Genomic DNA, 26506 nt, shown 5'->3' with positions numbered 1-26506 from the left:
CAGTGGGAGGAGAAACAATGAGGAAACAGCTGAATATCAAGATGGATCAAACTGCAAACTAGCTAAGTTTAATTACATTTCACCCTTACAGAACTGAAGGGGAAAGGGAAAAGTTTCCCTGCTCCCTCAGAAGCATCCTTTATTTCAATTGTTTTTCTTTCTCTGAGACTTCATCATGTTATCTTAGCTCTTAAATTCCTTAACCAGCTCTGGGTGATAGAGTTTATGGAAATATTCAGAGAACAAAAGTGACTGCTATACAGAATAGAAGTTAAAGTGCTTTTTCCTGAAGTACAAAAAAGGCAAAATGAAAGCAAAAATGGGTTTTGGATACAGAACAGGCAGAACTCGAAGCATACTCCAACTTATACACACAAAATGGATACTGTGGAAATATGTACAGAAATTCCTTTTCAATATACAGTACATAGTTCATTAAATGTTTACTAAATACCTATTGTATGGCAAGGTATTCCGAAATTTGGAATAACTAGTATTTTAGTCTGTTGCTAAATATTTTAGTCTTAATTAGAACTTTCCCACTGTTTTGATTCATTTCACAAATATATTTAGCACAGTTTCTAGGTGCTTAGGAATGTGTGTGGGAACCAAACTGCCAGATCTCTGCCTTGTGGAGAATAGGGAAGACAGACAATGAACACAATAAATAAATAGGTTATATAATTTGTTAGCAGGTGTAGAGTGCTGTAGACAAATAGAGACCAAAGTAAAGTGGAATGGGAGTTTTAAGTCGAGATGTTGACGTCTTTGTGGAGGTGGAGATGCCCAGTACACAGCTGGACAAGAGCGTCTGGATCTCCAGGCAGAGAGATCTGGGTAGAGACATACATCTAAACGCCACCCTCAAGTCATGACATTGGGTGAGATCACTGAGCGAGTGAGTATAGAAATAGAAGAGAAGGGGACCAAGGGCTGAGCTCTGGGAGAACCATCAAAGGACAGTATGAAGGAACAGGCAGTGAGTTCAGAGGAAACCCAGGAGTGTGAGATCCTGGAAACCAAGGAAGGAGTGATCAGCAGTGTCAAATGCTGTCAAGTAAGATGGGAACTCAAAATATGACCACCGGATTTATCCAAGAGATGTCACTAGTAACCTTGATGACAACAGTTCGGTATGGCAATTTAAAAATAACAGGCATTTTATTTTTAGATTCTGTTTTCATATGATTCATTACAAAATATTTTAATTTTCCTCTCACTGCCTACCACCTCACATTCAAGCAGATAACCTCTGTGGAATCACAATATGTTTAAGGGCTTTGTAGTTATGATTACCTTGGTTTGGATTCTGGCTTTTTTTTTTGTTTGTTTTCTATAATAGCTGTGGATCCTTGAGCGTATTTCTTAATCTCTCTAAATCTCCTCCCTTATAAAATGGGGAGCGTATATAACTCATAGGTGGATACATTGTTATGAGGATTAATGACATAAATAATACATAGTAGATACACATACTAAGACACTAAGTAACATCTGTAGTTACTGGGAGATGGTCGTAGACAAAATTAGAGATGAAGATACATCTTCCATTTTAAAATCATTTCAAGTATGTATTGGGATCCATATTTAAGTTTGCTGCCCCCTGCTGGATTTTTTTTTGAGGAAGTGGGGAATCTTTCCTGGGTGGACAGTTAAAAATTTAACCTTTATCAAAGTAAACAGGTCTTTATGGGTCTAAAAATTACTGAATGAGGAGATGCAGAAACTGATCTTACTTTCCATCCGAAATTTTCCAGAAGTCACCACAAACATGTTGCGTTATTAACAGAGCCAGTGCTCTACCGTTTTTGGTGATAGAACTATGGATCGCACTTCTCCTTGGATTCCAGGTTTCAGGGCGCGATATGAAGGGATTGAACAGGATTATCTCTAAGGCCTCTCCCAGACCTAGTATTTTTGTGATATTGTGACTTGAGGCTTCTACTGTACATGTGAGCTGTTCAAAATAAGCAAAGTTGAAAACATGCTTCATTCAGTCAGAGTCTTCTAAGAATCACAAGTATATTACTGTATTTCCCCGAAAAATAAGACCTAGCCAGACAACCAGCTCTAATGCGTCTTTTGGAGCAAAAATTAATATAAGACCTGGTATTATATATTATATTGTTATGTTACGTTATGTTATAAAGATCCGGTCTTATAGATATTAAGACCCGGTCTTATATTAATTTTTGCTCTAAAAGACGCATTAGAGCTGATGGTCCGGCTAGGTCTTATTTTTGGGGAAACACAGTAGATAAATACTTACAGGTGGGGCTTTTGCTGGAGTCTTACAATGCTTTAGGGAAAGAAGTGTTGCAATACATACTCTGGCTTGGGGGAGCTTGGACTTTAAATTGCTGTCATATAGCGTGTCCACAAAACATTAGTAAAGAGAAAAGAATTCAGAGAAAACTGAACCTTATGTGTTTTCGATCTAACTCCTGTTTTCTATGTTAGGATACTAGTAATACTGAAAAATCTGTCTGCAGTAACAAATTACATGTTACAAATAATAATAGTATAGGGATATTTTGTGCTTATATAGCAATTTATAACAAAATATGTTCTACTCCAATAGTGCCTGGAGGAGTTTTCAAAAATAAGTTTTTAATAAAGGTATTTATTATGGAACTGTGGGAAATAAGGTCCCGAGACTTAAAATAATTACCCTCAACTACAAGAGGTAGAACCCAAAATAAATGCTTAAAATGACAGTTGCCGCTTCCTTCTAGGTACTCCTTAGAAGTTGCTCTATCTAATTCACAGGGAAAGGAAGTTCTAGAAAAGTCACTTATTGAATTTGTTGTCTTAAGGCAAGGCTACTACTAATATAACAAAAAGGGAATTTGTTTGACTTTCAAGACCTCCAAAGGACAGCTAGGACTTCTTGCAGTTAAGTTCCACCACCTTCTATATGATAAGCATCTGTTAAATCTATGTATTGCAAGGAAGTTTGTTTTTTCTTCTTTTACCCGCCGCCCCCTCCCCAAATACAGAAGAGCAGAACATTATCTTCTAGGTAATAAGTTATTTTCTTTTTGGGGAAAAATAATCCTTAGATTCTTTAACTTTAACTTACTGCTCTTTTTATCCTGCAAATATTTGCAAACTTTATAACTTTCTTACACATTCTTTCCAAGTTCTCCTCCCCCGTGATGGGAGGAGCAGTGTTTTGGACTTCTTCCCTTTCCTCAGGATTCTGCATGTGAAATGCTAGCTCCATTCTGGGAGATTACCAGAGAAGATTGGCTTTCATCTCTGAAATTTCACATTTTATTTCCACTGAGACATCATTTGGCTTGTTCTAATCTGCTTTATATTCCCTAAAAATATAACATTTCAAATCATTTCCTCACAGTGACTAACTAAAACAACTGAGTAGGTTGTGTTTCCCTTGTATTTCCACTGTATATACTACAGCGAGGCAGGCCTTCTTACTCCAAGCTCTTTCTAGCCTTTCTAATCAATAACCATTTCCTTGTGCCCCCTCCCCCATCCCTTTAGGATAGACAGGTAAAATTCTCTTGCAGAAAATTAAAAGGATCTACTCTCATTCTTCAATTATCTACATTATTTATCTAGTAAGTGGACCTTATCCTGGAATCTGGAAATCTTTTCTATTTATGGCAATGTTTATTTAAAATTTTTATTCATATACCTTAAAAGCACCCAGGCAGCCCAAAGTGGAAGGCCCCTGAGGGTTTTGTTTCCTGTGACTATAACTTCTTGCCAGCAGCCCAGACAGTGGGGGATTTACTCAGAGCTGTGACACACTCAGGATAATCTTTCCCCTTTCACTTTTCCAGGTATCTCTCTACCTCTCCCTTCCTCCTCCTCCCAGGACACAGAGCCAGCCATTCTCAAGTACACTAAGTATTTGTTTTTTTCCTACCTAATTAGTACAATAATACCTAATACAAGGGAATATCAGTGCATAAATTATACACAGTTAGGAAACTTAGACGTGAAACAGTCTCATGTTACTCAGGTAGTTCGTTTAATTTGGCTCAAAACATTCGGCCTCTTCCAGTGCCTGTTTCTACCCACTTAAGTCAGTGGACACCTCCCTAACTAAACCCCTTGTGATTCTTTTATGGTGATTCCCCTACTCATTGGCCTGCTAGAGCCTGCTAGAACTAACTGTTAGATTTTCAGGAATTTTGTGGGCCAGTGGACATCATGTTGGTAGCTTGATATCAGTAATGGTGGATGTATTTACACCATGGATATCGATGACTACTACAAATTAGCCTCGCACCTTCAATCCCAGCTGCTTGTTAAACATTTACCAGCACACCACTGCCCCTCCTTCCACACTAGTCCAAGTCAGGCCATTTCTCTTAGTTCTTTCAGTTCTGGCATAAAAATGTCTCTTTTTGTTTGTTTGTTTTTTGTATTAGAGCTTAGCTAATTCCCTGGCTTCAGGCTTAATCCTCTCCTCACGGCCAACCAAAGCCCAAAAGTCAGCCTGGCTTCTTCCAATTTGAACTTCCAGGGCTATGAAAAGCTTACCTCCTAGCCCTTCCAATCCCACTTAACTCATTCATCGTTCTTTTCCAGCTCTTCTATTTCTCAGGTCCTAAAAGCCCCCACCCCCTCCACCCAATGTCTCCACCAGTGGTACCAGTGTTACACTCTGGGCTTTCATCCTCAGACTGAGACGTTTACATGCTTTATTTATTCTTCACAATAACCCTGTGTACAGAAACTATTGTTACCTCCATTTTACAGCAGAGGACTTTGAGGCTTATGGGGTGAAGTAACTTTATCTAAAGATACACTGGTCCAGGCTGCCTTAGGTCCAGCCTTCTTCTCTGGGATCCCCACCCTTTTCCTTGGGAGGTTGGCTTTAAAGCTCTCATTTTTGAACCACTTTTTCCCTCAAAAACATTAATATGAAACCACTTTTATATCTACAACTCTAATTCCATGTTTATTTCCCCAAGTCATCCACACCTGGAATGATGCCCAAACCCTTCAGCTATAAGACACAGGGAAGGATGGGAGGCTGGCACAGAGTTCTAACAGATGTGGGCCTGGACTCACAGGCCTCTATTTTTACAGCATTTGCTATTTTGATTCTCTAGTCCGTGTACTTTTTTCCCTTACTGTCCAGCTTTTTCTGTTCCGATAGAGTCAGGAATGTAAACCTTTTAGAAACCCCCAGAGAGTTTTGCTTGTTTCTGCTAGGTCGAGAGTTCCTCATTTTAAATTACATACTTCTTTGTATTGATAAGTTGTGGTCCCTACTGACCTCGTAAATGGTTATGTGGAACAGCTTGTAACTACAAAAATCAACTTGCTTATCCTGTTCCGTTTATTTGTACAGAACCCAAGGGACAGAGCCCAGTTCACATGCTCTGGTAGGGGTGGTGGGGGGGAAGGAATTCTTTGTGTTCCAAACAGAAACAAATTTTACATTCGGGCTACTATTCGCCTTTACTCTGCCTGAAACGACCGATAGTAAACCAGAATTGTTGCAGAGGAAAGAAAAATTAACTCGGAATGTAGGTCACCGAACAAGCTATGAAACCTGTTTTTTTAATGTTGGTTTGCTTGATTGCATTGGGGGTTTCATGGCCTCTGGTTAGGGCCCAGGCAGCCTGCAATGGACTGAATGTTTGTGTCACCCCCAAATTTTTATGTTGAAGTCCTAACCTTCACTGTGATGGTAATAGGAGGTGAGGCTTTTGCCAGGGGAGCCCTCATGAATGGGATTAGTGCCCTTATAAAATGGACCCCAGAGAGCTCTCTTGCTATGTGAGATACAATGATAAAATGGCCACCTGCAACATGGACGAGGGTCCTCACTAGACCTTGGCCATGCTGGCATGCTGACCTCAGACTTCTAGCCTCCAGTACTGTGAGAAAGAAATATCTGTTGTGTGTAAGTCACCCAGTTTATGGTATTTTGTTATAGCAGCCTGAGCAAAGACACAGCCTAACTCCAAGCACACTGTTATGGAAGCAGAGGAAGATGAAGTCCAGATATCAGGGAAAGCAGTGATTACTTCCTTAGCAAGTAACAGAGTTATTCTGACCTCTAGAGAGAGGACAGAATAAAATGCAAAGACCCTGGGGGGCAGGGAAAGACCCTAGGGAGTAGGGAAAGTGAAGATTATAATAACAAAATATTAAAATAAGGACTCTATTGACTCCTCAGGGACAAGAGTGTGAACTCTTGAAGTCATTATAACTAGTAGGAACTGGGAATTCTGGTTTCTGGTGTGATTAAGTAGCACAACCTTTGGCAAAGTACCTAGCTGTATTGCATCTGAGTTACCCCACTTGCAGTATGAAGATAATACCTGCTCTAAAACAGCCTTGTAAATAGATCACTGGATTGATTTAGGCAATCTGGATTCTAGTTATAGTACAACTAACTAAACAGGTCATAGTTTCATCATTTGTAAAATAAGATATAGCCTCTAATATTCCTTATATAATTCAGTCATTTTACATAACGCCCTGAAAGATTTTCTAGAAATGTAAAATTACATTATTCTTTCTTTAATAAATATTTATTTGGCTCCTAGTGTATACTCGGCACTGTACTAGGAACTGAGGGCAAGCAAGACCCCTCAAGGAGTTTATGTTGCATTTAGGGAAGAGATAGGATGTAGGAAGAAAAATAAAGCCAAGTGAGAAGTCTAGAGAGTAATGAGGAGTGCTATTTTACCTAATGTGGCAAAGAAGGCCTGTCTGATTTGAAGGAAGAATTGAGCTATGTGGGCATCTGGGGGAAGCACAGGGGGGATGGCTGGAGCAGTGAGAGTGAGGGGAAAAAAGCGATGGGAGATGGGAGATGGGAGATGGGAGAGGCGCCCAGACTGTGTAGGTTCCTAAAGTCCACCATAAGGAATTTGGCTTTTTCTCTGAGTGAGATTGGAAGTCATTGGAAGGCTCTAAGCAAAGTGATGACAAGATCAGACTTTTGTTTTAACACGGTCACTCTTGCCTCTATGCTTAGAATAGACTGTAGGGAGGCAAGAACGGAAGCAGGCAACCCAGGCAAGTGGCTACTGTAACCATCAGGGCAGGAGCCCAGGGTGGTAGCAGAAGAGATGGTGAGAAGTGGCCAGATCCTGGGGAGGAGTTTCTGGTGCATTGGATGTGGGTTGTGAGAAAAAGAAGAATCAAGAATGACTCCTAGGGTTTGGGCCTGAACAACTGGAAAAATAGAGTTGATGCTGAGGAACACTTTGGGAGAACAGATTTAAGGGTGGTAAGGAGCAAGGAGATTAGGGTTTGCTCTGGGCATGTTAAGTATGAGATGCTTATTCGGCATCCAAGTGGAGAATTGAAGAAGGAAGTGAATATGCATGTGGATCCCAGGGTGGGAAGGGACCAGAACTTCCAACTCAGATTCTTGAGTTTCCACATTAGGGAGTCCGGTCTGGGTAGACTAGGAGTGCCTGACAATAGCCCAGTGGCAAAAAAGGACACTGAGACCCAAAATAAAGTCACCTTGAGGAAAGGGGATGTCTGGGCTAGGGATGTACTTTAAGACAAGACTCCAAGTATTGATGTGGGACCACAGTTTGTGCTACTGCACAAACAGCACCAGAGACTGGAAGCCCTTTAGAGTCTAGCTATCCAAGTGTGTGTGCAAATGTGACCTGGGAGAGCTAGTTCCCCGAATGCCTGGAGTTGGAACACCACCAATCTGCTTCACTTCCCCGTGCCCCAATTTGGAATGTGTACACATCCCAAGATTTTTGGACAGTTTGTGAGCCTTCCTAATAGGAGGAGGGACAAGCTTTGAGAGGTGTTGTCATGCGGGACGTCAGATGGGGTCTCTAGTCCCGCTCCCCACATAAGAACGCAGGACATGGTGAGGCCAAAAAGGAATACCCACGGAGCCATGGGTAGGGGAGTCATACCACTATATTCTCGCTGGCGGCTGGGTTGGAGACACAGGGAGCAGGAGCCAAACGATCCGCAACCCTCACTCTGCTGCTTGCTGGCTCAGCCACCATCTTCTTGCTAGCCCCCATTTGCTGCTAGTGTAGCCACGGCAGTTATATTAGTGGCCAATGGCTCACTGGTTACAGCTGACGGCCAACTAGCCACAGCTGATGGCCATCCAATTACAGTTTACTACCTGAGCCAGCACCTTTCCACGTGAGGCCTAGAGCCTGGAAACTGCACTCCTGGCTGTCCCCACAGGTGTTCACAGTGTAGAAATTGGTGTTTAATTGGATCGGAGCGTGAGGGACATGAAAAGGCTCTGATCTCTGGAAACTGGGCTAGTAATCATGATAGGAAATACCTAGAGGAGGTGTGTGTTTGGGGATTACTTCTATTTATTTTTTTACGTGAGGCTGAAGAGAGAGTGCTTTTGGCCTTCCCGTAGAGAGTTTGGATTCTTTCAGAACACACAAGTAGCGAGGTCTAGTAAGTATGGGAATCTGGACCTGAAGCTCAAGAGGAACGCAAGGACACCACTGTTGTAGGGCTTTCATGGCAAACACTCGTAAAATTTCTATGTGATCAATCTTGCAACCTATGTAAATTATATAAATTAACCCATATAAATAGCTCATTGTGTTTTCCAAATTTACAGAGAGACACAGGAAGTTAAGATACTCTCTCATCTTCCTCAAAGACTTCTCACATTCTTCTCCACCCACAACTACTGTATGATTCTTTTACCCATCTCTTTCACTCATTTCCCAGCTGCTGGGAACAGCTGCTCCCAAGCTCTCCTATGTCCTTCAAGCTCCTAATTACATTTACCTGTTTACTTCTGGCAGATAACCTAGATTCCTAATTTAGTGACAGGATTAAGGGATCTAACCTGAGCTCTAACAGCGTCCATCCTATCCTCAACAAAATGTCTTTCTTGTTCCTGATATTATCGTCCCTTTCATCCCATTAGGGTCCCCTCCAATTTTACTAATACACTTGTGCCCTAGTTTTTATTCCTGCTCACATTCTCTGGGATCTTGCTTTATAAATTAACCCCTTTTCTTGACCCTTCACTCTCTCTATCTACACAAATTAGAACCAAACCACCATCGTGTCATTTCTGCGTGAGTTACTCTCCTGTGTCTCGTCCCTTTTATTCACACTTGGGGCTTTCCTTTCCATCCTCCCACTCACCTCTTAGCTCTAACAGTATCCCGCCCCACTGCCCCCATCATGATTTTAATTTTAAGCATCCCACTATCCAACCATCATCTCCACCTTTCCCGCAAGAGAAAACCAATCCCAACAACCCTTCTACTTAAGGGGGACTGACAAGCCATTGATCCTCCCACCTTTTCACTGTCCTTTACCTCCTTATGTTCTCAGTCTCTCCTTCCATAGTTATTCTATAATTATGCTCTTGCTTACACCTGCAACTCCTCTAGCTCCGTTTTCTTTGTTGGGCTTACTTAGCAAAACCTCAAACCTGATTAAATCTAACCCTGCCTACCCACTGCCTGCAGGCATGGCTGTGGCATGGTGACAGACCATTTAAAATTCATAACTACTAACTCCAGTGGGCCTTAGATTGCTCAGCAGACATACTGTATTTCCCTTCACTTTCCCCCTCTCCTAAAAGTCTTTTTATATCTTCTTCAGGACTCTCACCCCACAATTCCCTCCCCATTCTCACTCTCAGTTAATAACTTTGTATCCTTATTTGCAGAGAAAATAGAAGCATTCAGAAGAGACTGTCCACAAGCCCCCACTACTACACCTTCCTTATTAAAATATAATTTTCAAAAAGTTAAAATTGTGACTCATATAGAATAAACACGTGTCCAAGATTTATTAACTAAAGAACCAGTAAAACGATAAAGCAAAGAGCATATGAGGAACAGGAGTTGATATATTTCATCAGGAAAGTTGCTTTAAAAATATTAGAGTAAGATTGCTAGGTTAGATACAAAACTAGTTAATACCCTACAAGGCAAAAAAAAAAATCATAACCTGTTATGTTTTCCATAAAATAAAATCATTTATATTTCTCTCAGATAAGAACTATTTGCATTGCTGTAAGTTTTCTTTAAGAAACAGAGTTGTAAAATACCATAATCAATAGTAAGTAGAAAGTCAAGCAAAGGTACCTGCCCCTAGAAAAATCGGGTAATTCCCAGAAAACCTGCTGGACAGAGCACAGTCCTTTACTAAAAAGATACCCAGTGATCCTGTTTGCCTATTTCCAGATTTGGGGTGATTTTTCTTAACTATCTGCCTATTTGTGACTGTACCCATGTATTCTTGCCTGTCTTCTAATTACTGAAGGCAAACTGTCCGTGCTCTTATTCAACGCCAGCCTTTCTACTTGTATATTAGATCCCACCCACTTTTGCCTGCTCGGGGATATCACTCTAGGGATTCTCTTTTCTTCAATGTTTAGCATCAAGACATGATCTTCCACCTTCAAAACCACCTCTCTTGATTTCGCTTCCGCCTGTGGGTATTATCCCACCATTCTCCTTATCTACACAGCAAAGAATTACCTACAATCACTGCCTCAGGTTTGTCTCCTCCATTCCTTGAACCTACTGGAATCAGGGTTTAATCCTCACCATTCCTCCAAAACTGCTCTTGCCAAAGGCATCCGTGACCTCCACTTACCAAATCCAATGATCAGTTTTCATCCTCATCTTATTTAACCTATTAGTGTCATCTGACACTTGATCACTGTGAAACACTTCACTTGAAGTACTTTCTTCACTAGGTTTCCAGGACTCCTCTGGTTTTTTTCCTGGCGGCTTTTTTTTCAGTCTCTGTTGTTTCCTCCTTAGTCTCCCAAACTCTTAACGTCAAGGGCTCAAGGTCTCTTCTCATTCCTATCTACACCAATCCCTTGGCTGATCTCATCCAGTCTCTGGCTCTATATATGCTCCATACACTAATATAAACATGTGTCTCCAATTTAGAATGCTTTCCAGAATTCCAGACCGACATACCCACTCTCTGTGGGCTTTCTCTGCTTGGATATATGATAGATTCCTACAGCTGAGCTCCTAATGTTCCTGCCTAAACGTGCTCCTCCCCTTTTATCATCTCAGTTAATGACAATTCCATTCTTCTAGCAGCTTGGGCCCAAAACCCTGGAGTCATCATTAGCTCTTATCTTTCTATCACTCCCATCAATCCATCAGCAAATCCTGTCAGCTCTGCCTTTAAAATATACACATCAATAATTTCAGCACTTTTCACTAGCTCCAATGTAGCCACTTTGGACCAGTGCCACTGTCCCTGCTTCTTCTACTCCTGCCTACCTGCTGTCTACCTCTGGCAGAGCAGCCAGAGTGATCCTGTTAAAATGTCAAGTCATATCACTTCTCTACTTAAAGTCCTCTAATGGCTTCCTATATGTGGTAGCTTGTCTCCAGGATGGCTGCCATCAGTTCCTTAATCAATTGCCAGCCCTTCACGGACATGGAGCCCAATCAAGCCTGCTCTCTGCCCTATGCAACCACTCATCTGCTTTCAGTCTCTATAAATTTTTCTTTTATGGCCTTTTCATAAAAATGGAATTACATAATATACAGCCTTTTTCATCTGGTTTCTTTGACTTAGCATGCTTTTGAGATGAATCCATGTTGTAGCATGTATTGGTATTTTATTCCTTCTTATTGCTAAATAGTAGTCCATTATATGGATATAGCATATTTTGTTTCTCCATTCATCAGTTCATGGATATAGGATGTTAGCTGTGGGTGTTTTGTAGATCTTTCATCAGATTGAGGAAGTTCCTTTCTAGTCTTTGTTTTTTGAGTTTTTATCATGAACGGGTTGTAGTCTGTCAAATGCTTTTTCTGCATGTATTGGGATAATCATGTGGGTTTTGTCCTTTATCCTATTAATATGGTATATTACATTGATTTTAGGATGTTAAGCCAGCTGTGAATTCCTGAGATAAATCCTACTTGGTGACAGTGTATAATCCTTTTTACATATTGCTGGATTTGGTTTGCTAATTTTGTTAAGGATTTTTGCAATGATAGTAATAAGGGTCTGTAGTTTTCTAATAGTGTCTTCATCTGGCTTTAGTATCAGGGTAATGCTGCCTTCATAGAATGAATTAGGAAGTGTTCCCCCCTCTATTTTCTGAAATTGTCAAGTATTGGTATTATTTCTTCTTTAAATATTTCATAGGATTCACTGGTGAAGCCATCTGGGAATGGGCTCTTCCTTATGGAAATATTTTTTAATATTAATCTTTTCTTTTTCTTTTTTTTTAACTCGATATAAATCTATTCAGGTTTCTGTTGCTTTTGAGTTGCTCTTGGTAATTTGTGTTTTTTTTAGGGATTTTTCTATTTCATTTAAGTTGTCTAATTTATTGGTATATTCACAATATAACCTTGTATTATTTTAATTTTTGTAGGGTAGACATTGATGTCTCCTTTTTTATTCCAGATACTGGTAATTTGTATCTTATCTCTTCCCACCTGACCCCCCAACCCCCCCCCACGCCCACCCACTCCCCCACACCCCCACCTCCCACCCCTCCCTACCTTGGTTAATCTAATTAAAAGTTTGTTGATTTTTTCCCAAAGAACAAACAGTACAGAAGCATTTTTTTCTTCTGTTTTTGTATTTTATTGATTTCTGCTCTAATCTTTATTTCTCCTTTTTTGCTTGGCTTTGGTTTAGTTTGTACTTTTTTTTTAAAGCTTTTTCTTTTCTTAAGGTAGAAGCTTGGGTTATTGATTTGAGACCTTTCTTCTTTTCTCACATAAGTGTCTCCCTAAAAGCACTTCTTAGCTGTATTCCAGAATTTTTATATGTTTTCATTTTCATGCAGTTCAAAATATTTTAAAATTTCCCTGGTGATGTCTTTTTTGAACTGAGGACTATTTAGAAACCTGTTTAATTTCCAAATACTTGGGGATTTCCCAGATTTCTTTTTGTTGTTGGTTTCTAATTTAAGTCCATTATGGTCAGAGAATGTAGTTTATATGATTTGAATCATTTTAAATTTATTGAACACTTGTTTTATTTCCTGACATATGATCTATTCTGGAGAATGTTCCATGTGCACTTGGAAAGGATGTCTATTCTCCAGGCCTTGGAGTTCTATAGATGTCAATCAGGTCAATTTGGTCAATAGTGCTGTTCAAGTCTTCTATATCCTTGCTTATTTTCCATCTGGTTGTTCTATTTGTTATTGAGAGTGAGGTACTGAAATCTCCAACTATTATAAAATTGTCATTTAGCTGTTCAATTCTGTCCATTTTTCTTTTATGTATATAATTATTATCTCTTCCTGATGAATTGATCCCTTTATCATTATTAAATGTCCCTCTTTGTCTCTAATACCATTTTTTTACCTTAAGTCTATTTTGTCTGATATTAATATAGCCACTCCAGCTCTCATGGTTACTATAGCCCTGGTATATCTTCTTTCATCCTTTACTTTTATCTATTTATGTCATCAAATCTAAGATGTAGACATCTTATACTTAGATCTTGCTTTTTTATCCAGCCTGCAAATTTCTGTCTGATTGGGATGTTTAGACCTTTCACAATCAATGTAATTATTGATATGATTTGATTTACATTTGCCATTTTGGTATGTGTTTTCTATGTTTCCTTTCTTTTTTGTTCCCCTATTCTTCTTTTACTGCCATCTTTTGTGTTAAATATTTTGAAAGTGCCATTTAATTCTTATGTAGATTTTTTAATCATATATTTTTTAGTTTTTTTTCCTTAGTGTTTACTGTAGGGGTTATAATATACACTTAATTTACTATTATCTATATTAGATTAATACTAACTTAATTTCAGTAAAATACAGAAACTTGGCTGCAATATAACTCTATTCCTCCCCTCCTTTGTGTTATTATATATACTCACATATCACATATCTTTATACTAATATTATTGGTTTTATTTATATTACATATTCCTAATGATTACCGTCATATATATCACATACATGTTATAACCCCTCAATATGTTGTTATAATTATTACTTTATACAATTTCACATCTTTTAAAGAAGTTATGTCAAGAAACAAGGAAATACATATTTATATTCTATATTAACCCACATACCTACCATTTTCAGTGCTCATTTTTTCTTGTGGATTTGAGTTACTATCTGATGTACTTTACTTTCAGTATGAAGGACTCCCTTTAGCATTTCTTGTAGGGCAGATCTCCCAGTAAAAAAATCCCCTCAGATTTGTTTATCTGGGAATATCTTAATTTCTCCTTCATTTTTGAAGGACGGTTTTATGAGATATAAAATTCTTGGCTGTTAGTTTTTCTTCTTTCACACTTTGAATATGCCATTTCACTGTCTTCCAGCATCCATTGTTTCAGATGAGACATCTCCATTGTTTCAGGTGAGAAATTAGCTGTCATATTGATGTTGCACATGATGGTGGTTTCCTCTTGATGCTTTTAAGATTTTTGTTTTTGTTGTTGGCTTTCAACAGTTTGTATGTTGTGTTTAGGTGTGGTTATCTACTTGGGTCTGTTGAGCTACTTTGGATGGGCAGATTAATGTTTTTAATCAAATTTGCCAAGTTTTTGGACATTACTTCTTCAAATATTTTTTCTGACTCTCTCTCCTCTTCCATTACACATAGGTTCACATGTTAGATGTTGTCCCACAAGTCTCTGAGGCTTTCATTTTTTTTCAATTTTTATTCTTTCTATTCTGCAGTGGATAATTTCCATTGATCTCTCTTCAAGTTCACTGATTCTCTTCTTGTGCCATCTTGAATCTACTTTTGAGCCCCTCCAGTGCATTTTTCATTTCAGGCACTTCTTAGCTGTATTCCAAACAAGCTGTATTAGCTTATTTTCACCTCGACATTATACTTTAAAATTTTAAAAATAATTTTAATACTTTCTTCTGGATAATCTTTATTTGTTTATGCATTATTGTCCTACTTTCTTTTGATCCTCTAAACGTGATTGCTTTTAGTTCTTGAAACTTATTTATAATATCTGCTTTGATGTCTGCCTGGTAAATCCAACTTCTGGGGACATTCAGAGATAGTTTCCACTGACTTTTGCTTTCTCTGAAAATGAGTCATACTTTCCTATCTGTGTTTTTTATTTTATTTTTATTTATTTATTTATTTATTTTAAATATTTTATTGGGGGAGGGGAACAGGACTTTATTGGGGAACAGTGTGTACTTCCAGGACCTTTTCTAAGTCAAGCTGTTGTCCTTTCGATCTTAGTTGTGGAGGGCGCAGCTCAGCTCCAGGTCCAGCCACCGTTGCTAGTTGCAGGGGGCACAGCCCACCATCCCTTGGGGAGTCAAACCGGCAACCTTATGGTTGATAGCCCACGCTCCAACCAACCGAGCCATCTGGGAGCTCAGAGGCAGCTCAGCTTAAGATGCCATGTTCAATCTTAGTTGCATGGGGCAGAGCCCACCATCCCTTGCGGGAGTTGAGGAATCAAACCAGCAACCTTGCAGTCAAGAGCCCAGTGGCCCATGTGGGAACCGAACCAGCAGCCTTCGGCGCTAGGAGCATGGAGCTCCAACCACCCGAGCCACCAGGCCGGCCAGATTTGTGTATTTTATTGAAAACTGAATGTTTTAAATAATATATTGTAGCAACTCTGGATTCTGATTTTCTCCCTCAAGGCTGTCATTTGTGTTTGTGTATTTAGTAACTTGCCTGGGTTAAATCTGTGAAATCTGTCTCCTCTGAAGTGTGTAACTACTGATATTTCTGCTCAGTTTTTTTTTTCTTGTTTTTATTTTTGAATCTGGTTTCCTAGGGGTTGCCCGTGTCTAAGTAGCCTAATAGTCAGCCAGTGATGGGACAGAAATTGTGCTCAAACCCTTCAAGCCAGTAAGGATTCCATCCTCTAATAATGAATTTGTATGCGGGGTGGGAAGCATATTCAAAGTTCAGGCTGTTGTCAATTCTATTTGGGCTTTTACTTTTACTTTCCATTGAGCCCTTTCACAGCTCCTCTATGCACAAACCCTCAAGGTCAGCCAGAAGTATAGGTCGATCTTAGGCTCTCTGTTCTCAGCTGTAAATGTGCACAGCCTCAGCCAGGAATACACTTGCCCCAACCACAACTGTAACCACAGGTTAGAAGAATCACTGGCCTTCTCCTGCTCCAAATCAAGTCAGAGCCTTCTTTGTGGCAGCAAAGCTGCTGGTCCCCCCACCCAGCAAAACCTCTGTGCTGATTGGGCTGGAGGGAGGGCTGGGAAATGGGAACATCTCTTGGTAAGGATACCACAGATTCCCACTGTTATTTCTGAACTCCAGTAGTTGTTCAAGCACAACCACTTCGCAGATTATTACATGCTTTTGGTCGATTTTCAGAGTACTAAAAATGGCTGTTTTCATCCATTTTTTTTTCCAGCTTTGTAGTTGCTTTTGGGGGGAGAGGATTTGCCTATCTCCTCACTTGTCATAGCTGGAAGTCCCACTGTCCTCAATAAATATATGATGAATAAGTGAATAAACCCCATGTAATCTTTCTTCTACCTCTACCACTCTGTGGAAACTGACCTACCAAAAATTATCAGTTGCTTCCCAGGCACTTAAACAAGCTCTGGGTAAGAAAGACTTGAGTTGAATTCCAGCTCTACTCAGTAATTGTGCATTTAGCAAGCATACTTATCTCTCCAAGTCTTGTTTTTCCCCCCTTCTATTAAATGGTTAAAATAGTGCCTATGGTGTTATTGTGAGGAGGGTGGGGTCTGAGTCAGCATCTGGGTGGATACTTCAGGGTTCTTTTCCAACACAGTGTTTAGCAAGAGGCCTGAGCTCCTGTTCAGACTGTGAGTCTGGGACACCTCTTGATCTCTTTTATTACCCATAACTCACTGGAGACATAACTAGTGGGAATGCAAGGATAAGATCATGAAAATCTTTTGAGACTGAATCTATTATACACAACTAAAAGGTATTATTATGCCTTATTATGATGTTCTGTAGGAACTTTGAAAAATCCCTCTCTCTGGGAAATTTTGGTCAGTGTAGAATTTCTAAAATTAGGGAAGCTCCTAAAATTACTCCCTTAGCTGCCTTTTCCCCTGGACATTTTAACCATTATAATGGTGCTATCTTCTGAAAGACCAGGATTACAGATGTAAATCCTTCTTAATCACAAACTCTCACATTTTTAGATGTTTCTTTTTCTAAGAACGGAAGGACATGGCCCCCCACATCAGAAATAAAACATCAATTTGTTGGTTAAAAATGCAGAAGAAGGAACATGGCCAAATAGAATGCTTGGAATTTGAAATGAAAACAGTGTGGCAAGGCCACCATTTAGGGCCTTACTGGAAATATAGCTCTTTCTGCCGGAAATGCATGTTTAAAAACAGAATGGAAAACAATTGCTCTTTCCATGTTCTCTTAAATTTCTTCCTTATTGTCCTTCCTTTAATCAGCATGCACTATTTACTATTTACTATTTACTACTGTTACTTGTTTTTTCACGTGTTAGCCAGGCTGCCAGCTCTGAAGGCAGGTGTGGTAGTTCTATGTATCCTCCTCGATGCCTGGCACTGTTCCTTGCTATCACCTGCAGTCAACAATTATGTTCACTTTTACTCCCTTACTCAGAAACCTTCAGTGACTCTCCACTGCCCCTAAAAGTGGTCCTCAGACTTTTTTTCATTTTTGGATGCATGTGCTTATCAGTAAGCTAATATGTATACACATCCTCTCTCTAATACACAAACATGTAATTTATTTTAAAATTATTTCTATACTACTGTACTTCTATTTTATGTAAATTATAAACATCTACCAAAATAGAAAGTTTAAGAGGATGACATAAAAAAGTATAAATGGAGTTTGTAATATTTTCTCTCTGCATCTCTTGCATATCTCTTGTTGTAGGATAACATCTACTTTCTTTAAAACTATAGGCTTCAAACTTGAGAGTATACAGCATAGATACACGTAGTGTTAAGGGGCTTAATTTCCAAATTCTGAACTACCAAGTATCCCATCTCCTGAAAATGACCTGCCTGCCTGATTTCTCTTTTCCAGCCACCGCTTACCAAATGCTCTGACCCTTCACAACAGAAAGGCAACCCTCAGCCATCCTGAACTTTGTCCCCAAATGAAGGGATGATTTGAGAATGCATCATGCCTGAGGGAGAATCTCTTGAGAGCCAAGTAGGAAATACTGACAGGATAGTTGGTACCTTATTTCACCCCCTGGACAAATTCCTGGCAAGCTTCTGTGCTTTGGACAATGGCTATCTTAGAAGTCACAAGTGAGGTGGTGGAAGACATTGTACCGATATATTGTTTTTAATGAAAAAATGAAGCTAAACTTTTTCTGATACAAAAATAAGTCTATTTATACACTTGAAACTAGTATAAAATAATATTGAATGTCAACTATAATTGAAAATTTTCTTAGAGAAAAGAAAAATCTATTTACTGACTAGTTTGACCATGTAGACTGGTTTTGCCAATTAAGTCATATTTTCCACAAGTGGAAAGAGCTAGATCTGTGGCTCCAGGTTTTTGATGAAAATATATACACTCAGGCTCCTAGGTTCTCTGTCCTGTCTATGCCTGTGGATGTGCTTATGTTCCTCCATTGGAAACACCCTTCCCTCCCATCTCCGATCTCTGTGTGTTGAATTCCTATCTAACACCTCCTTTGTCTGTGAGGCTAATTAGGCATTGAGGATGCAAAATGAACATAATAAAAGCCTTGGCCCCATTTTCATAGGATATAAGGATCTAGTATGGGAGACAGACAGATAAGCAGTGACAATATAGTATTACAGAGTTATGATGGGAAACCATGAGGTGTTGGGAACTCAGCAGGGGCACCCTCCCTTCACCTGGGGGCGAGGGGAGGTCAAGGAAATCTTCTCAGAGGAAGTGGCCAGAAAGCCAAGTCCTACTGATGAGCTGGAGTTAGCCTGATGTCTTGAAGGGAGGGAAGATAAGAGGACTTATCTACGCTGAGAGAACAGAAGTGAGTTGACTTCACATTGTTAAGGCAATTTCTCTGTCAAGTCAGAATTTTGACCACAAGAGACAAACTTATCTAACTCTAGGGTCCAGATATAAATTTCTACCAAGTTCAAGCTGTCTCATGTTTTTGAGAGAATCGTTACATTTACATTCTCTCAAAAGCCCAATTTAGAACAGGCTGAAAGTCAAGGGAGAGGTCATCTCTAGAAAAAAATTTCCTCACTTTTTGCCAAACACAAAATATCTGAACCCCAACCTCAATTGCTGGGGGATGGGTAGCCTTTTTATACTGGGTTCACCAGAAATAGTGCCCAGCAAATACTCTTGGGACATCTGTGAAGAAAGTGACAGGTAGTTTGTGTATGTGGCTCTGTTCTGAGGGTGGAAGCACCCTTTAAACAAACAAGTTAATGAAATAAAGAGAACCACAGAAGAGAAAATATTCAGTTTCCAAGGACTACCTTTTGTCACACAAGAGGAAGAGACTGTGAGGGTTCAAGGTATCTGCTTCTCACTGCTCCACCTCTGATCCCCAAATGAGAGGCCCTGAAAGCACCTTCACTAAGGGATGTTCAATTCTCCACTTCATGCCACCACTCACAGTGCTGATTTGTTATCAAGCTATTTATTTCTATGAAAGACTCTCCTCTACAGATACATTAATAGAAGGGAGGTGTGATAGATGTGGCATATGCCATCAAATATTTCTTATACTGGTCACAATTTGGTGCCCAATAACTCTTTGTTCATTCAAAACAGAAAACATACTCAGGCTTCGAGTTCTCTGATACAGTCCACCCATGCACCATCAGAATGGATTTTTATTTTATTTCTCACCCTGTTTTCTTAGTTATCTCCTTCACACACCCATATGTAGGGTTAACGTTTTCTCTATGACACTATTTACTATGGCAGTAGAATCAGGTAGGTCTCATCCCTGAGGGCTTAGTTATTGAAGCACCAAAGGATGTCCTTATAAGACACTGACTGTATCTGACAGTCACATGACATTGACCCCAAGGACTACATAACCAGTGAGGTTCCAACAGGCTATCTTGTTGGTAAAGCTACTTCATCTCTTTCAGGAAAACCATTATAAGCTCATCCCAGAACACAAAAACTCACTTTTGTTAGAAAGTTACTATCAAGTTCCGGAGCGTCAGAACCATGTTTGATAACATTTTTCCATTACAAATGTTTCTTATCAGTGATAACGTATTTTTCCAGATGGGTGGGCCAACTGTAATGTTGCTCTAAAAACTGGATTTCTATCAGTTCCCCAAGCGTTTTCTGATTATGGTCTTTAAAAAAGTTTGTAACAGTGGTGTCTACAGGTTTATGTTGATGTCTATAAATGTGTCTGTGAATGGGTTTAGACCGTTGTGTAGAAAGGGTCTGAAATCTCCTAAATAAAAAAATCTTCAAGTTAATCAGAACTGATTTAAGAGTTTGGAAAATGGTAGCAGGGCTTAGGGAGCTTATATCAAAACATGACCAAGGCCACATTTTAACATCTCCCCACTCTCAGATTAATTTTATGTCTGTCATCCTCTTCACCTTTAAAATTCCTTCCATTCAGCAAAATCAGTTCCATTCAGGAGAGCAAATACATTGTGACTGATGTTCCTGATATTGCCCTGTGTGCAGTGATGGAAAATTAGTTTTCGTTTTCAGCCCTGCACCTGAGAGACGTGCAGGTGTAATGAAATTAATTATGTCTCCTCTTCTACCAAAGCCACAGGTTTTCCTAAGAAGACATGTAAAAAACATATGCCAGTTCATTTACACCTCAAAACTGAGACCGTTTTCTTGCAGAGGTCAGTTTAGTTGTTTTTGTTTTTTTGATAGGTGACTGCATGTGAATGCTACCTTGGTGCAGGAGCCTTTCCTGAACAAAAGCTGGGCCTTCACCCGCAACGCGACCTCTCCTTCTCGGACAGGGCCTTGCAGTGTCGCAGCATGTCCAGCAGATGGCGCCGCAGCTGAATTTTCGCGAGCCGCTCCCTACGCCTGCAGAAGAATCTGGAATAAACAGGAAGGAGAATTTTTTTGTTTTTAAGCATGCTAGTTTACAACATATATTGCCTTCTCTGTCGGGTTAGAGGATATTTTTATTTGACTAAGTTGAACTGCATTTGAGATATTTAAAAATTCAGTGATGACGCAATCCTTTTTTTTTTTTTTTTTTTTTTTTTTTTAGGATTTCCCCTTTTACAAAGGACCCAATTAGAAAGTTTGCAAGTAGCATAAACTATCACATGAACATAGTGGTTCACGTCACCAGGCAGCGCTGGGGGAAAACGGGCTGCTTCAGAAAAGACCAGCAAGGCGTGGCAGGCGGAAGCTTCGCCGGGCTGCGGCGGAAGTGACCTTGGTGGCGGGCAGGGCGGCGCCGCGGGCGCCCCGGAAACAGCGCCGCCTGCTGGTGAGAGGAGAGAAAGCTCGGATCTCGCCAAAGCCTGCGGCGGCCCTGGGAACGCTTCGACCGGACAAACATTCCAAACACCGTTGCACTCACGGTGCAGTACGGTGCGCCCCCAGCAAACAACACTGCAAGTCCTGGGCACAACCCAGCAGCCTTTCAGCAACCCACAACAACAGCAGCCTTTCTCTTGAGAAGAGAAACCTAGAAGCCCGTAATGGTTTTGGTACACAATGTTTCAAAGGGTTTGACTGTTTTTAATGCTTCCTAAAGCTAAAAAGGATGGATTTAATTTTTGTGGTATAATTGTCATTTAAGACAATCCTAAATGAAAGTGAAAAACAGAACCTGAGAGAGGCTCACTTTCATTTATCCTATCCTACTTTAAGTTATTTACAAAATATGAAAAGAAATGATCAGAAATCAAACTGGAAAAAAACAGGCAAGGGGTTGAGTTTCAAGGTGGTTGCCCTTATTTCTCACTATGGCCCCTCATTTTTATTCCAGGATTGTTGCAATGCCAGTTCTAGAGTCCCTCCTCCTCTCCCCACTTCCTTTTTCTCTTCAGTCATTTGACAGGAGCCTCTGCAACCATCTGCTTAGAACACGTCATCGTCATCCACTGGGAGAGGATTGTGGTACCACCTTCTCCCCCTATGGCTGAAGCGCACAGACAGGAGATGAGTTGCGCTTCTGCTCTTGCGCCAGCGTGATTGCTGGGAACTGTAACCTGCAAGATGATGTCAAAGTGCAGCTTCTCCCTTTTTATGCTGCACACAGTTTAATGTTGTCCTTCATTAAACAATCTGATGCTTTCTCCTACAGAGCCCTGTCCTTCACGTTGCCCAAATGATGTGCTAATAACCTTCTCGTCCCTTCTACTTACAAAGACTCAGTGCATTAAGTGTAAGAATCGTACATCTCCATTTTTCTTCTAGTAAGGGAGTGAAGAGCCATAGCTGGACAGTTTCATTTGGACTAGTCATGCAGTTTATCAGGTTCCTGTTCTCTGAGGTGAAAATTCCCGTCCTCCTACAGGGCATAACTATAGGCATAAATTATAGGCTCTGGTTTGAAATAGGGCCCTTTCTTTTGTCCAGTAGCACCAGAAACACCATAATTAGGAACCCAACTGGAAAAGAAGGCTTCTTTAGGGTCCCGGAGATGGAAGGTTGGGCCCCCAAGTCCTGTACATGACCATCTAGGCTGTAGCCTTCACAATCTGGATCCAAGTACGTGAGCACCAAGAGAGCTCAGCATTTGGAGGACAAAGAGCAATGGATATACAGTAATTTAGTGAATCAGGGTGTTAAACAAAAATTTTAACTTCGACGGCTGAAAGTCTTTTTAAGAGAAAGGGTTTATTAGGCCATTGCTAGCAGAAGAAGAAGAAGGAGAAGAAGGAGGACGAGGAGGAGGAGGAGGAGGAGGAAGAGGAGGAGGGTGGTGAACACACAATGTGATTTATGGATGATGTAATACAGAATTGTACACCTGAAATTTATATAACTTTACTAACAATTGTCACCCCAATAAACATTAATTAAAAAAGAAGAAGAACAAGAAGAAGAAGGACAACAACAACACGTGGGGCATGGAGTCTAAACCACCAGCAGCGTGGTTATGTAGGAAAGACAACATGTCTGTCTTCCCAGAGTTTTGCAAGCACTTTCATACATCAAGTAGGGGGAGAAAGATGTGAGCCAGTCTGAAAGGATTTACATTAGCTATAAACAAAGGGGATGGAAAAAGGTGAAACAGGGATCATTTTGGGATAGGCTCAACAGAGTCCTCAAGGAAGAAGTGTCTGCTCCTGTGGACTAGCTCTGGGGAGCAGATTGAAAAGTTCGTGTGTAAATAAAAAGTGGAGGCTCCTGAGGTTCTATGGTGCCTGGCTGTCCTCTCTTTTGGGTAATCGTCAAAATAGCCACCTGGAAATTAATCCTAAATTCCAACAGCCATACAGAAAATGTGAGCAGTCTTTTGTCAGAGCTGGTCCACAGCTATTAACAAGCTAACTATTCTGTCTCTCCAGCCACTGTAATTTTAATTTAGATCATCTCAGAATTTTTTGTTTTTTGTCTAGGGACAGGATCCACGATGACGCCTGACATTTCTTTATTCCCAGAGAAACAGAAGTAAAGGAGAGGAATATCTCCCTAAGTGTTACTGTGATATAAGAGAATCCTTCCGGGAGAGGATACATGAACAGGGCAGCCGATAACATTAATACTGTGCGAGCAGGCACACATCTCCCCACGTCCCCAGGACTGCTGAACCAAGTGTTACTAATCAGGAGGGATCCAGCTCTGAGCCTCTCCAGCTACAGTCCTCAGAGGGAGTTGGCTCAGATGGCTTCTCCAAGGGGGAGGGGTGCCCACTTTCTCTTTGTTCTTCGTTGGAAAATGGGCTCTCTCTCAAGTCTCATACACCAGCTGCTTTCACCTCTTGCAGGAGGGCAAAATAAACTAATTGCCAATAATGATTTGCAAAGCATATTTTTGGAGCCCTGAACTCTGCCTGTGAAAAAGCAGGGTCAAACTATAGAATTCTAACATGCTGTAAGTTTTTATTCTGGGTTTCTAGGCAAAATATTCAGAAATGTGCACCTCTTTATCAAATCAAATAAAAAATAATGGTGGTGGAGATAAGAGTGTTTTGAATCCCATGTAACCTAATAATTACATGTCCTGCACCTTACTCTTAAGAAACTCTTCATTCAATGTATTTTTTAAAATTTTCTCTTTGATTTCTTCATTAACCCATTGGTTTTTTTTAATAGCAAGAATCTCTTCTTCACAGAGGTATGATTTATTTTTACTTATTTTATTTATTTTTATTAATTTCAGGTGTACAAAACAATGTAATAGACATTTACACCCCTCACAAAGTGATAACTCCCCTCCCCCACACAGAGGTCTGATTTAATGAGCAAATTCCTTTGTCTGCTAAGAAATCCCTTCAGCAGCATTATAGAAGGGCGCTCTGAGAAATTACACATTTTTATGCTGCACATGATTATTTTTTCTCATTAAGAATGAAGAATTCTTTAACATAGCTCCTTTAAAAGTAGAAACATTGAGAATTGTCTACCCCAGATTTAAGTGTGGAATTAAGACAAAGGGTGCTTGTTCTTATATTAGGAATAGGCATGCCACTCCCCAAGCACTCAGAACATCTGCTGCCTGGACTGATTCTTAAACCAAAAGCCACACATGGCTTCTGCACTTGACAGCTGAGGTGGCCTTTTATGTCCAGTTGGAATTTCAGTTTGGGCTGGCTGGAATGGGTTCACACACCCAACAGAATGTGGGCTCTGTGGGTCAGAAAAAACTCACTGGGCTCAGATGGACTAGGCTGACATTTTGGAAGTACTATAGGTTTATTTCCTGGGAATTTACCTCCCAAAATAGGTACTTTCAGTTCCTTCACATGACATCCTTAGGCTCTTTAAGACAGTTCCTATTCTTCAGGGATTTTAATCTGCTCGCTAAATATCAGCTATTTTGTCTGGAACAAGAGAGTATTCTGCACATTTCTACTCAACCAAGCCTTAGGCCATATGGAAAGCAGCTCCTCACCAGCTCCTGGCAGCTTCATTTTTTCCAGCACTCTAAAGAGGAAGTGAAAACAACCCCCAGCCAGGAAACCAGCCCTGCATTAGGATCTGAGGGCTCAGATTCTATAGGTGAGGCCCAGGCCAGCTTCTAAAACAATTCTGAAGCTAGATAAGGGATAAGTAGGTGTTAAAGGTATATATGTGTATACCTTTGTAATTAACAGAATTTTTTTTTATAATGTAGCCACTGGGCATGTATATTCAAAACACTACCCTGTGTTTATGTTTCTATCTGTTACCCAGAGAGCGTATTACATAATGCCTTTCTCTGACAGGTTCAAAGTTCTCCCTGGTGTTAACCTTGGACATTAAGGCACTTAACAACTGTAAGCACTTTGAGGGCACGAGCGTGTCTTCCACTTCCTTTACGTTTCACACAGTACTCAACAGGGTATTAGACATGCAGTAGGTGCTCAGGGAATACTTGGTTTTAAAAAATATTATGGACTAAAGGAACAATGAATGGCTGTGCTTTAATCCTGAGGTTAGGCCTGCTTTTATTATCACGTCTGAGGAAATTGGATAGTGATACTTTATAGACAAAAAATGGAAGTAGGGATATTGCAAATTCTCTTACTTATAATGACAGCCTCTGACTTTCCTATATACCAGAAACTATATAAGTACTTTACATAAATTATCTCACTGAAACCTCACCACAACCCTACAGGCGAAGTTTACTATTGTTACTACTCTTATTTTACATAAGACAAAACATTACCCAAGCTACACAACTAACACATAGCCACATCAGGACTTGAATCCAGAGATCAGTCTCCAAAGTCCATGCTTTCAGACACATCCTTGCTCTAGAGTATCTAATAACAACATTCATAACTCCATTTACTAATTACCCTTCTTCGAGGAATTGCCTCACAACGTAATAGCTGAAGTGGGAGGAAGAGAGAGGGAAGAGAGTAAGCAAACACAATTCATAACTTACAGGTCTCAGTCTGCATGGTTTTGATGTTTTTTTCCTATGAATTATCTCATTTAATGCTCACAGCACCCTGTCAAGTATGTTACTATTATCTCTTATATGTAAGAAATACACCTCTGGAGAACAGGTATGTTCAAAAAAAAGTAAACGCTAAAATTCAGAGGCTGAGAGGTAACAAATCTACTGATAACACTCTGCCTGCTCTTGGCCTCTCAGCTCAGAGGGCCGGTGTAGGTACTTCTTACATTTTCTTCCTTTCTTATTAATACTCCAATAAGCCATAAAGCTTATTCTGTCTCTACATGTCCCATAAATACAAATATAGTTCAATGTTATTTGCTGTGTCACTAAGGCATTTCAAAAGCAGAGGCAATGTAGAGAGGAAAGAATAAAAATGACAGTGCATAGAATGCTCTGTAACAATTTAAAAGAATCAATTAGATTTAAACATACTGCCATGAAAAGATCTCCAGAAGGCATAGTCAATTTTAAAAAAAACCACAAAGGAAACCACAAAACGTAAGTTCAGAATAAAAAGTACAGCATGGTACCATTTATGTTTTCTAAAGTCACACAAAACAATATGATACAAACACACACATCTATGCAAACTCACATAGAAAACAAGT

The sequence above is a fragment of the Rhinolophus ferrumequinum genome, chromosome 10 (assembly GCF_004115265.2).
Source record: "Rhinolophus ferrumequinum isolate MPI-CBG mRhiFer1 chromosome 10, mRhiFer1_v1.p, whole genome shotgun sequence".
In the NCBI taxonomy this organism is placed as follows: domain Eukaryota; kingdom Metazoa; phylum Chordata; class Mammalia; order Chiroptera; family Rhinolophidae; genus Rhinolophus; species Rhinolophus ferrumequinum.
The sequence above is the reverse complement of the archived record's forward strand: the minus strand, read 5'-3'. Positions refer to the sequence as shown.